The 13,320-nt window shown below is 40.8% G+C and overlaps 1 protein-coding gene across 2 annotated transcripts in view; it reads right to left on the reverse strand.

The window, feature by feature from the left end:
• The window catches only part of LOC136438003 (uncharacterized), a 29,017-nt gene extending 17,432 nt beyond the window's left edge, over window positions 1-11,585 (reverse strand). The window contains exon 1 of one of the 2 annotated variants that reach the window (XM_066432626.1): window positions 11,287-11,585. The gene's annotated coding sequence lies outside the window, so the exon portion shown is untranslated. Of the gene's footprint in view, window positions 1-5,764; window positions 6,051-11,286 lie in introns of those variants that run through there. The other variant, XM_066432625.1, reaches the window with a different exon arrangement.
• Window positions 11,586-13,320: the final 1,735 nt, after the last annotated feature.

A 13,320-nucleotide genomic window follows, 5' to 3' on the forward strand; every position in this document is an offset into this window, starting at 1 on the left:
CATTTGGTTTAGGTAAAGAGATAGTTACATGTAAGATGGAAAGTTGAGTAGAAACAACTCTTCGTCGACAACGTTCGTTCGTAATTGCTTCATCGGTTTATGAACATTGTAACTTTTTTAAACGTCGGACTCCTAACATTGTTTTATGACAGATTGCTACTCGGAGACCATTGACAAAATGCATGGTAAAGAAGTACATAGGGCTGTACTTATGAAACGCTCGTTCTCATTTAAATGTACACATTTTGTAACTTCCGTTATCGTTTGAAGTGAGCCGTTCCTGACATTAAGACATGCCACATGAAAGGTGCCAAACTGTTGTTTTTTGACGACTTAAAACTTTTCTGGCTTTTAAAAACGACAGCTTGCCACCTTATATGTGGCATATCTTAATGTCAGGAACGTCTTACTTCAAACGGTAATGACATTTACAGAATGTGTACATTTAAATGAGAACGAGCGGAAAACGATATGCAAGACATCATTGCTTACCTTCAATCTGATGCAGTTAGAATGAGGTAAGGACTTTGTGTCCGCTAGAAAGTGTATCACAACACGTGCCTATACAGTCAGCCGGCCCGGGGCCGGAGCCCCGCCGAACTGCCCACAGCGGCAGGACTCAGCTATATAACCGGTCTGTTGCCATGGTGAGGAAACCTGTTGCAATAATGCATGTCACTCCAAGGAGATTACATAACCTCCTCGGTCACTCAAAATGCTGATAAAACTTCAAGGTGGGCCGACTTGTTTGCATCAAACGGCAAAAATAATTTGTGGACTTTAAACATCAAACATCACCTGTCAGTAGTGTTTAGAGAGTTCAAGGTAAATGCTTAAGAATTTCATCATGTTAGGATTTTACACTTGATATATTCTAATGGCTTTTCTCCAATTCTGCAGGTTTTTTTGTGTGTTATCAAGTTGAGTGATATGTGTCATTTTCACGCTTCCTATTCTGTTGATCACCACGTGCACCCGTCTACCCAAAGTCTATGGTTTGTCAGTAACCGCTGTCGCAATGATTCTACAAGATTGTACATTTCTACATTTTGGAATCTGCCTTTATAGTTACTTTTTAGTAGGGTAAAAGTTATGTTCAACATCTGTGATGTTACAGATTAAGTCCCCAGCATGACTAGATAAGGGTGGGGGTTCCGATGCGGAGTCGCGTGCACGCGTACGTGTCTTGTCAACGTCCGACGGAGTATGTCTTAAACCCCCATCTCACTGGACCTACGGCACGCTGGCGGCGTCGCTGCGTCCTAAACTGGATTTGTGTTTCCCATGACTTTATAATGGGAATACCATTCAAAACGTACAAGTATGACTAGTAAGACAACAAAACACACGAAGTTTAAAAAGATTCGTTTTTTGTCGATGAAATACAACGCAAGAAAGAAAGAAAGACAGCTGGTCAACAATGTTGTGAATTTTTAACCACCTTACAAATTATGGTTTGCGGTAAGTCGCGAATACAGCAGTAACCGTTAGGTGTCCCCACTGAAAAATAAGGCATACTTTGTTTGCTGCTGCAATCTGTACAAAGTTAAAGAAACCAGATCGTAAATTTCAGCCTGTAAAAATATTCATACTGAAATTGCTCTATTCCAATGCCCCCTCTCAATTTTGTTTTACTATCTAGTTTGTGTGTTTCAGAGGTTGAATGTGTACTATTTTCCTTTAATTCAGATGCACATTTCTGTTGATATGCAGTCCATCCAATTAATTTCTATGAATTTCCGATCGTCATGTCCATCTATCTCCCGGCATGATTGCCATTTCTATATTATGGTTACTGTTATGGTTACTTTTATGTCATCTTATATACCAGGATTTATTTCAATGGACTTGAAGAGCAAACTGAAGTACATATTGACATGTGACAACATGGTATACATAGGAAAATATATCAATGAATTTCTAGCCGTTAGAAATCCCTCCAATGTTTGTAAAAAGCCTTTGTAACCCCATACTATACACTTTTGTATAAGGTAGATTAGCCCTTAGATATATTTAGAACTGTAGTTATAGCAGTAGATGCCATACTTTGTACCTTTTTCTAGCCCGCCTTAACACAGGCATTCTTGTTTCTCTTTTTCCTCCTGTTCTCTTGAAAGCAAAGCAAAGCTAATGATAGAGCACCAAATGTGACACATTTGTCTTCTCCAAGACAAACACGACTGAGCCATGGGATAAACGCATTAATGCCACGGGCCAAGTTGTGAGCACATAAAGAGTCACTCTGAACTGCAATCACCAACATGAGGATAACATGGCGCCACTATGACTAACCGGCTTGTCACAAGAGATTATCAACGTGATGAGGAAAACTCATTAGCTGATAAAACGTTAACTTGTTTGCATTAAACGGCGAAAACGCCTGGTGGACTTCAAACGTCAAACATCACGAGACTGTGGCCACCGTCATATTGAACAAAGTTGACAAAAGTAACGCTTGCAATATCATCTTTAAATGAACCATTAATATCTGTGCTCCACGATGCATTTATTCTTATTTTCAAATGACGCTGAAGAATAGCCTTCCCCAATGGTAAGTGTTAGCGCGAAAAATGTCACCAACAAGTCATCACACTGACTCATGGTTGAACTCAAGGAGACTCAATCCACAAATGATCTTAGCAATGATAGCTGACCAATTTAAGAAATGATGCGATGCCAGTGCAAGAATGTTCCATCGCTTTAATAGGGAGTGAGAAGGGTGTCTGATCACAAGAGACTTTCACCCTGGAGAGGAAAATTCAAGTAGCTGATAAAGTATCGACTTGTTTGCATCAAACGACGAAAACACATTGTGTACTTCACACTTTAAACATCACGAGACTGTGAGCAGCGTCATATTGAAAAAAAAGGTTAACAAATGTGCCGCTTAATCTTGCTCTATTTCTTCGAATACGAATGAACAATTGCCATCTATGCGCCATGATGCAGTTTATTCTTATTTTCAAACGACGCCTTCCCCAATGGTTAGTGCTAGCGCGAATAATGTCACCAGCAAGTTATCGCTCTGACTCATGGTTGAACTAAAGCGTCCTAAATAGAGACTCAATCCACTAGTGGTAGCTGACCAATTTAAAGAATGATATGATGCCAGTAGAAGAATGTTCAATCGCTTTAATAGGGACTGAAAAGGGTGAAGGGGACCATGGAGCCGATATAGCTATTTGTCTGGTCACAAGAGATAATCAATCTGGAGAGGGAAACTCAAGTAGCTTATAAAGTATCGACTTGTTTGCATCAAAGGACGAAAACACCAGGTGTACTTCACACCTTAAACATCTCGTGACTGTGGACAGACGATGAAGCCTAAAGCCCCCCTCTCACTGGACACGCGGCACGCTGGCAGCGTTGCTGCGGCCGATCGAATTGACAAAGCACTCAATGAATTTCATCGACAAAAACGATTTAAAAAAATATGTATGTTTTGTTGTCTTTTTGGTCAAACTTGTACGTTTTGAATGATATTCCCATTGCAAAGTCAAAGGGAACGCAGGTCAAGTTTAAGACGCAGCGACCGCGGCCGCCAGCGTGCCGCGGGTGAGAGGGGGGCTTAAGGTTTAAGTGCCACGTTAACCAAACAAAGACATATCATTGGCAAAGTAATTGCTGCAATGGTTTATGAAATTTGTAACTTCCTACCCAGGAGACTATTGCCGAATTGCAACACACGGCTTTTTTGTGTGTGCAATATTCGTTATCATTACCACGGTGTGAAAACTATTGTTTGCAAACCTGTCTGTCAAATAACTGATAAGACATCTCAGGTGGGCCGACGTTTTGGCTGCAAGCGGCAAAAACACCTTGTGAACTTCAAACCTCAAACATCACGAGACTCTCGGTAGTCTGTACAGAGTTCACATATTAATAATCAGCCTTTATAATGCCTCGTTGCAATATGCTGAAATACTTTGTTGAAGATTTTCTTTCCTTAGTGACTTTTAGCATTTTGCATTTATTTCCAAACTGTAACATAAAATGCATTCGGATAGCTTCCGTCACGTAGAAATTACCATGGTTCATAACTCATCACAAGCATGTTTGACTCCCACCCCACCACTGACAAAAGCACAGGCGTCATGCATTCAACGGAAAACCTTGGCAGCACTTGTTCTGTCACTTAGCAGCACCATAACAGCTCACAAGTGTCTTTTCTCATTGATAACTTCCGTTAAATCTGCTATGGCATGAACTTAGCATGGATAATGTTCTAACATTCTACCATTTTGCAAAGGTACCCTATGATACACCAAATAACAGTTACTGATTGAAGCAACTGAATATGGTTTTGGAAACGGTCAGATGTTTCAAGTAGAATCCACTACATTTCGTCAATGACTCTACCCAGCTATGATAGCAACCCAAAAAAAGTTACTCAAATCTATCAACACCTCGAAGTCTAGCCTTAATCGACGCATCTGATAGTAATCGTCATAATAAACGATCACAATAAACGAACGCCAAGAGCAGTTGCTCTCTAGTCTTTCAACAACTGAGTAAAGCCCCTAAACCCAGTGAGGGTAAATTCGCTCTGGAAATAACGTTTGCACCGGCTACCCAATTGCAAATGGCCATGGTGTGACACCAGTGGAATGACAGGAATTTTCATTGGCTTTACAACATCTCAGTAATAGACACATGACTTAACCAATCAGTGTAGGAAACGACAAGAGCCCAAAGCTATCAGGTGTACTGGCGTGTCGTAAAGTCCCCCCCCCTCTCACTGGACCCGCGGCACGAATCTTTTTAACGAAGCTGTGTGCGTTTTGTTGTCTTTTTGGTCATACACTCTTCATACGTTTTGAATGATATTCTCATTGTAAAGTCAAGGGTAACGAAAATCCAGTTTAGGCCGCAGTGACGCCACCAGCGTGCCGTGGGTCCAGTGAGAGGAGGGCTTAACGATCAAAACGAGCGCATATGGCTAAACCATGGCGGGAAGCCATGGATAAAACTTGCTCAAATGTTTTTCACATAAAGGAAGCACTTGAAAGTGAGCCCGACTCATTCATGATACATTGTTAAATTCTTGTGATCACTGTGTATTATGGCTGTGTATTGTATTTTAGGGAGCCTGCAAAACAGGTCAATAGACCTGAGTGTGTCCGCTTGGTAAATAGATAAATGATATGAAATAGAAGAACTAGCAATAAAAGACTACCTACACGAAGACCGTAAACCCTACGGTTTAGATGCCGAATTAGCCAAGCAGGATGACATTAAACATAGGACAAATAGTTAAAATACAGCTACATTTGGTTTAGGTAAAGAGACAGTTACATGTAAGATGGAAAGTTGAGTAGAAACAACTCTTCGTCGACAACGTTCGTTCGTAATTGCTTCATCGGTTTATGAACATTGTAACTTTTTTAAACGTCGGACTCCTAACATTGTTTTATGACAGATTGCTACTCGGAGACCATTGACAAAATGCATGGTTAAGAAGTACATAGGGCTGTACTTATGAAACGCTCGTTCTCATTTAAATGTACACATTTTGTAACTTCCGTTATCGTTTGAAGTGAGCCGTTCCTGACATTAAGACATGCCACATGAAAGGTGACAAACTGTTGTTTTTTGACGACTTAAAACTTCTCTTTTCTGACTTTTAACAACGACAGCTTGCCACATTATATGTGGCATATCTTAATGTCAGGAACGTCTTACTTCAAACGGTAATGACATTTACAGAATGTGTACACTTAAATGAGAACGAGCGGAAAACGATATGCAAGGCATCATTGCTTACCTTCAATCTGATGCAGTTAGAAGGATGTAAGGACTTTGTGTTCAGCTACAAAAATTCTGAAGTCTCTCGGTACGATGGCTCTTGAGCTAAATGTCGATAAACGTTCACTCAACAGAACAAAGGTCCCGTTATTCCCTTGCCGTTTCCACAGAAGAAACAGTGCCGATATAAGGGGAACTCTACAAGTGCGAAAACCCGCTTGAATTTCCACACAGATAACCGAATGAATACGTCCGCTAGAAAGTGTATCACAACACGTGCCTATACAGTCAGCCGGCCCTGGGCCGGAGCCCCGCCGAACTGCCAACAGCGGCAAGAGTCAGCTATATAACCGGTCTGTTGCCATGGTGAAGAAACCTGTTGCTATAATGCATGTCACTCCAAGGAGATTACATAACCTCCTCGGTCACTCAAAATACTGATAAAACTTCAAGGTGGGCCGACTTGTTTGCATCAAACGGCAAAAATAATTTGTGGACTTTAAACATCAAACGTCACCTGTCGGTAGTGTTTAGAGAGTTCAAGGTAAATGCTTAAGAATTTCATCATGTTAGGATTTTACACTTGATATATTCTAATGGCTTTTATCCAATTCTGCAGGTTTTTTTGTGTGTTATCAAGTTGAGTGATATGTGTCATTTTCACGCTTCCTATTCTGTTGATCACCACGTGCACCCTTCTACCCAAAGTCTATGGTTTGTCAGTTACCACTGTCGCAATGATTCTACAAGATTGTACATTTCTACATTTTGGAATCCGCCTTTATAGTTACTTTTTAGTAGGGTAAAAGTTATGTTCAACATCTGTGATGTTACAGATTAAGTCCCCAGCATGACTAGATAAGGGTGGGGGTTCCGATGCGGAGTCGCGTGCACACGTACGTGTCTTGTCAACGTCCGACGGAGCATGTCTTAAGCCCCCATCTCACTGGACCTGCGGCACGCTGGCGGCGTCGCTGCGTCCTAAACTGGATTTGTGTTTCCCATGACTTTATAATGGGAATACCATTTAAAACGTACGAGTATGACCAGTAAGACAACAAAACACACGAAGTTTAAAAAGATTCGTTTTTTTGTCGATGAAATACAACGCAAGAAAGAAAGATAGACAGCTGGTCAACAATGTTGTGAATTTTCAACCACCTTACAAATTATTGTTTGCGGTAAGTTGCGAATACAGCGGTAACCGTTAGGTGTCTCCACTGAAAAATATGGCATACTTTGTTTGCTGCTGCAATCTGTACAAAGTTAAAGAAACCAGATCTTAAATTTCAGCCTGTAAAAACATTCATACTGAAATTGCTCTATTCCAATGCCCCCTTTGAATTTTGTTTTACTATCTAGTTTGTGTGCTTCAGAGGTTGAATGTGTACTATTTTCCTTTATTTCAGATGCACATTTCTGTTGATAAGCAGTCCATCCAATTTATTTCCATGAATTTCCGAACGTCATGTCCATCTATCTCCCGGCATGATTCCCATTTCTATATTATGGTTACTGTTATGGTTACGTTTATTATAATTATATACCAGGATTTATTTCAATGGACTTGAGGAGCAAACTTAAGTACATATGTGACAACATGGTATACATAGGAAAATATATCAAAGAATGTCTAGACGTTAGAAATCCCTCCAATGTTTGTAAAAAGCCTTTGTAACCCCATACTATACACTTTTGTATAAGGTAGATTAGCCCTTAGATATATATATAGAACTGTAGTTATAGCAGTAGATGCCATACTTTGTACCTTGTACAATTGTTGTGCAATAAAGTTATCATTATATTTCCATCCCAAATTTCTAGCCCGCCTTAACACTGGCATTCTTGTTTCTCTTTTTCCTCCTGTTCTCTTGAAAGCAAATCAAAGCTAATGATAGAGCACCAAATGTGACACATTTGTCCTCTCCAAGACAAACACGACTGAGCCATGGGATAAACGCATTAATGCCACGGGCCAAGTTGTGAGCACATAAAGAGTCACTCTGAACTGCAATCACCAACATGAGGATAACATGGCGCCACTATGACTAACCGGCTTGTCACAAGAGATTATCAACGTGATGTGGAAAACTCATTAGCTGATAAAACGTTAACTTGTTTGCATTAAACGGCGAAAACACCTGGTGGACTTCAAACGTCAAACATCACGAGACTGTGGCCACCGTCATATTGAACAAAGTTGACAAAAGTACCGCTTGCACTATTATCTTTGAATGAACCATTAATATCTGTGCTCCACGATGCATTTATTCTTATTTTTAAATGACGCTGAAGAATAGCCTTCCCCAATGGTAAGTGCTAGCGCGAAAAATTTCACCAACAAGTCATCACACTGACTCATGGTTGAACTCAAGGATCCTACATAGAGACTCAATCCACAAATGATCTTAGCAATGATAGCTGACCAATTTAAGAAATGATGTGATGCCAGTGGAAGAATATTCCATCGCTTTAATAGGGAGTGAGAAGGGTGTCTGATCACAAGAGACTTTCACCCTGGAGAGGACAATTCAAGTAGCTGATAAAGTATCGACTTGTTTGCATCAAAGGACGAAAACACATGGTGTACTTCACACTTTAAACATCACGAGACTGTGAGCATCGTCATATTGAAAAAAAAAAGGTTAACAAATGTGCCGCTTAATCTTGCTGTATTATCTTCGAATACGAATGAACAATTGCCATCTTTGCGCCATGATGCAGTTTATTCTTATTTTCAAACGACGCCTTCCCCAATGGTTAGTGCTAGCGCGAATAATGTCACCAGCAAGTTATCACTCTGACTCATGGTTGAACTAAAGGGTCCTAAATAGAGACTCAATCCACTAATGGTAGCTGACCAATTTAAAGAATGATATGATGCCAGTAGAAGAATATTCAGTCGCTTTAATAGGGACTGAAAAGGGTGAAGGGTACCATTGAGCCGATATAGCTATTTGTCTGGTCACAAGAGATAAATAATCTGGAGAGGGAAACTCAAGTAGCTGATAAAGTATCGACTTGTTTGCATCAAAGGACGAAAACACCAAGTCTTCACACCTTAAACATCTCGTGACTTTGTTCAGACGATGAAGCCTAAAGCCCCCCTCTCACTGGACACGCGGCACGCTAGCAGCGTCGCTGCGGCCGATCGAATTGACAAAGCACTCAATGAATTTCATCGACAAAACCGATTTAAAGAAATGTGTATGTTTTGTTGTCTTTTTGGTCAAACTTGTACGTTTTGAATGATATTCCCATTGCAAAGTCAAAGGTAACGCAAGTCAAGTTTAGGACGCAGCGACCGCGGCCGCCAGCGTGCCGCGGGTGAGAGGGGGGCTTAAGGTTTAAGTGCCACGTTAACCAAACAATTAATGCAAAGAGATATCATTGGCAAAGTAATTGCTGCAATGGTTTATGAAATTTGTAACTTGCTACCCAGGAGACTATTGCCGAATTGCAACACACGGCTTTTTTGTGTGTGCAATATACGTTATCATCACTATGGTGTGAAAACTATTGTTTGCATACCTGTCCGTCAAATAACTGATAAGACATCCAGGTGGGCCGACGTTTTGGCTGCAAGCGGCAAAAACACCTTGTGAACTTCAAACCTCAAACATCACGAGACTCCCGGTAGTCTGTACAGAGTTCACCTATTAGTAATCAGCCTTTATAATGCCACGTTGCAATATGCTGAAATACTTTGTTGAAGATTTTCTTTCCTTGGTGACTTTTAGCATTTTGCATTTATTTCCAAACTGTAACATAAAATGCATTCGGGTAGCTTCCGTCACGTAGAAATTACCATGGTTCATAACTCATCACAAGCATGTTTGACTCCCACCCCACCACTGACAAAAGCACAGGATTCATGCATTTAACGGAAAACCTTGGCAGCACTTGTTCTGTCACTTGGCAGCACCATAACAGCTCACACGTGTCTTTTCTCATTAATAACTTCCGTTAAATCTGCTATGGCATGAACTCAGCATGGATAATGTTCTAACATTCTACCATTTTGAAAAGGTACCCTATGATACACCAAATAACAGTTACTGATTGAAGCAACTGAATATGGTTTTGGAAACGGTCAGATGTTTCAAGTAGAATCCACTACATTTCGTCAATGACTCTACCCAGCTATGATAGCAACCCAAAAAAAAGTTACTCAAATCTATCAACACCTCGAAGTCTAGCCTTAATCGACGCATCTGATAGTAATCGTCATAATAAACGATCACAATAAACGAACGCCAAGAGCAGTTGCTCTCTAGTCTTTCAACAACAGAGTAAAGCCCCTAAACCCAGTGAGGGTAAATTCGCTCTGGAAATAACGTTTGCACCGGCTACCCAATTGCAAATGGCCATGGTGTCACACCAGTGGAATGACAGGAATTTTCATTGGCTTTACAACATCTCAGTAATAGACACATGACTTAACCAATCAGTGTAGGAAACGACAAGAGCCCAAAGCTATCAGGTTTATTGGCGTGTCGTAAAGTCCCCCCCTCCCTCTCACTGGACCCGCGGCACGAATCTTTTTAACGAAGCTGTGTGCGTTTTGTTGTCTTTTTGGTCATACACTCTTCATACGTTTTGAATGATATTCTCATTATAAAGTCAAGGGTAACGAAAATCCAGTTTAGGCCGCAGTGACGCCACCAGCGTGCCGTGGGTCCAGTGAGAGGAGGGCTTAACGATCAAAACGAGCGCATATGGCTAAACCATGGCGGGAAGCCATGGATAAAACTTGCTCAAATGTTTTTCACATAAAGGAAGCACTTGAAAGTGAGCCCGAATCATTCATGATACATTGTTAAATTCTTGTGATCACTGTGATCACTGTGTATTATGGCTGTGTATTGTATTTTAGGGAGCCTGCAAAACAGGTCAATAGACCTGAGTGTGTCCGCTTGGTAAATAGATAAATGATATGAAATAGAAGAACTAGCAATAAAAGACTACCTACACGAAGACCGTAAACCCTACGGTTTAGATGCCGAATTAGCCAAGCAGGATGACATTAAACATAGGACAAATAGTTAAAATACAGCTACATTTGGTTTAGGTAAAGAGGCAGTTACATGTAAGATGGAAAGTTGAGTAGAAACAACTCTTCGTCGACAACGTTCGTTCGTAATTGCTTCATCGGTTTATGAACATTGTAACTTTTTTAAACGTCGGACTCCTAACATTGTTTTATGACAGATTGCTACTCGGAGACCATTGACAAAATGCATGGTAAAGAAGTACATAGGGCTGTACTTATGAAACGCTCGTTCTCATTTAAATGTACACATTTTGTAACTTCCGTTATCGTTTGAAGTGAGCCGTTCCTGACATTAAGACATGCCACATGAAAGGTGACAAACTGTTGCTTTTTGACGACTTAAAACTTTTCTGACTTTTAACAACGACAGCTTGCCACATTATATGTGGCATATCTTAATGTCAGGGACGTCTTACTTCAAACGGTAATGACATTTACAGAATGTGTACACACGAGCGGAAAACGATATGCAAGGCATCATTGCTTACCTTCAATCTGATGCAGTTAGAAGGAGGTAAGGACTTTGTGTTCAGCTACAAAAATTCTGAAGTCTCTCGGTACGATGGCTCTTGAGCTAAATGTCGATAAACGTTCACTCAACAGAACAAAGGTCCCGTTATTCCCTTGCCGTTTCCACAGAAGAAACAGTGCCGATATAAGGGGAACTCTACAAGTGCGAAAACCCGCTTGAATTTCCACACAGATAACCGAATGAATAAGTCCGCTAGAAAGTGTATCACAACACGTGCCTATACAGTCAGCCGGCCCGGGGCCGGAGCCCCGCCGAACTGCCCACAGCGGCAGGAGTCAGCTATATAACCGGCCTGTTGCCATGGTGAAGAAACATGTTGCTATAATGCATGTCACTCCAAGGAGATTACATAACCTTCTCGGTCACTCAAAATGCTGATAAAACTTCAAGGTGGGCCGACTTGTTTGCATCAAACGGCAAAAATAATTTGTGGACTTTAAACATCAAACGTCACCTGTCGGTAGTGTTTAGAGAGGTCAAGGTAAATGCTTAAGAATTTCATCATGTTACGATTTTACACTTGATATATTCTAATGGCTTTTCTCCAATTTTGCAGGTTTGGCGAATTTAACAATGTATCATGGATGAGTCGGGCTCAGTTTCAAGTGCTTCCTTAATTATGTGAAAAATATCTGAGCAAATTTTATCCATGGCTTCCCACCATGGTTTAGCCATATGTGATCGTTTTGTTCGTTACTACAGTCATTACGTCAGACCTCCTGATAGCTTTGGACTATCGTCGTTGTCTATGAGTTAATTAACAATTTCTCTACACTGATTGGTCAGACCATGTGTGTATTACTGAGTTGTTGGAAAGCCAATATGAATTCGTGTCATTCCACTGGTGTGACACCAGTGCCATTTGCAATTGGTAAGTTACCCGGTGCAAACGTTATTTCAAGAGCGAATCAGATGTGTCGATTAAGGTTAGACATCGAGGTGTTGATAGATTTGAGTAACTTTAAAATTTGTTTTCGGTTGCTGCAATAGGGTAGAGTCATTGACGAAAAGTAGTGGATGCTACTTTAAATGTCTGAACGTTTCCAAAATCATATCCATATATCCAGCTGCTTGAGTAACTGTTATTTGGCGTATCTATGTCAGAACATTATCCATGCAGGGGTTATGGCATAGCAGATTTAGTGGAAGTTATTAATGAGAATAGACACTTATGTACCGTTAAGGTTATAAATGCTGCTGAAGGTTTTCCGTTGGATACATGAAGTCTGTGCTTGTGTGAGTACAGTGGTGGGTGTCAAACATACTTTGTGATGAGTTCTGAACCATGGTTATTTCTACGTGACGTAAAAAGCTATCCGAATGCATTTTATGTTACAGTTTGGAAATAAATGCAAAATGCTAAAAGTCACCAAGGAAAGGAAATCTTCAACAAAGTATTTCAGCATATTGCAACGTGGCATTATAAAGGCTGATTACTAATAGGTGAATTCTGTACAGACCTCCGAGTCTCGTGATGTTTGAGGTTTGAAGTTCACAAGGTGTTTTTGCCGCGTGCAGCCAAAACGTCGGCCCACCTGGATGTCTTATCAGTTACAGACAGGTATGCAAACAAAAGTTTTCACACCATAGTCACGATAACGTATATTGCACACACAATAAAGCCGTGTGTTGCAATTCGGCAATGGTCTTTTTGGCAGCAAGTTAAAAATTTCATAAACCATTGCAGCAATTACTTTGCCAATGATATGTCTTTGTTTGGTTAACGTGGCACTTTAACCTTAAGCCCCCCTCTCACCCGCGGCACGCTGGCGGCCGCGGTCGCTGCGTCCTAAACTTGACCTGCGTTACCCTTGACTTTGCAATGGGAATATCATTCAAAACGTACAAGTATGACCAAAAAGAGGCTTAGGTGTAGTTTACGCCCTAAAACGTCGATTTTGCAACCCGACGGAATAATCGTGCGACGGTGATCTGATACAGCTTCCGACGTCGTCTGATGCCGTCGGTCGCTTCAAACTTCGTCGGAGGG

The sequence above is a fragment of the Branchiostoma lanceolatum genome, chromosome 7 (assembly GCF_035083965.1).
Source record: "Branchiostoma lanceolatum isolate klBraLanc5 chromosome 7, klBraLanc5.hap2, whole genome shotgun sequence".
Lineage (NCBI taxonomy): Eukaryota > Metazoa > Chordata > Leptocardii > Amphioxiformes > Branchiostomatidae > Branchiostoma > Branchiostoma lanceolatum.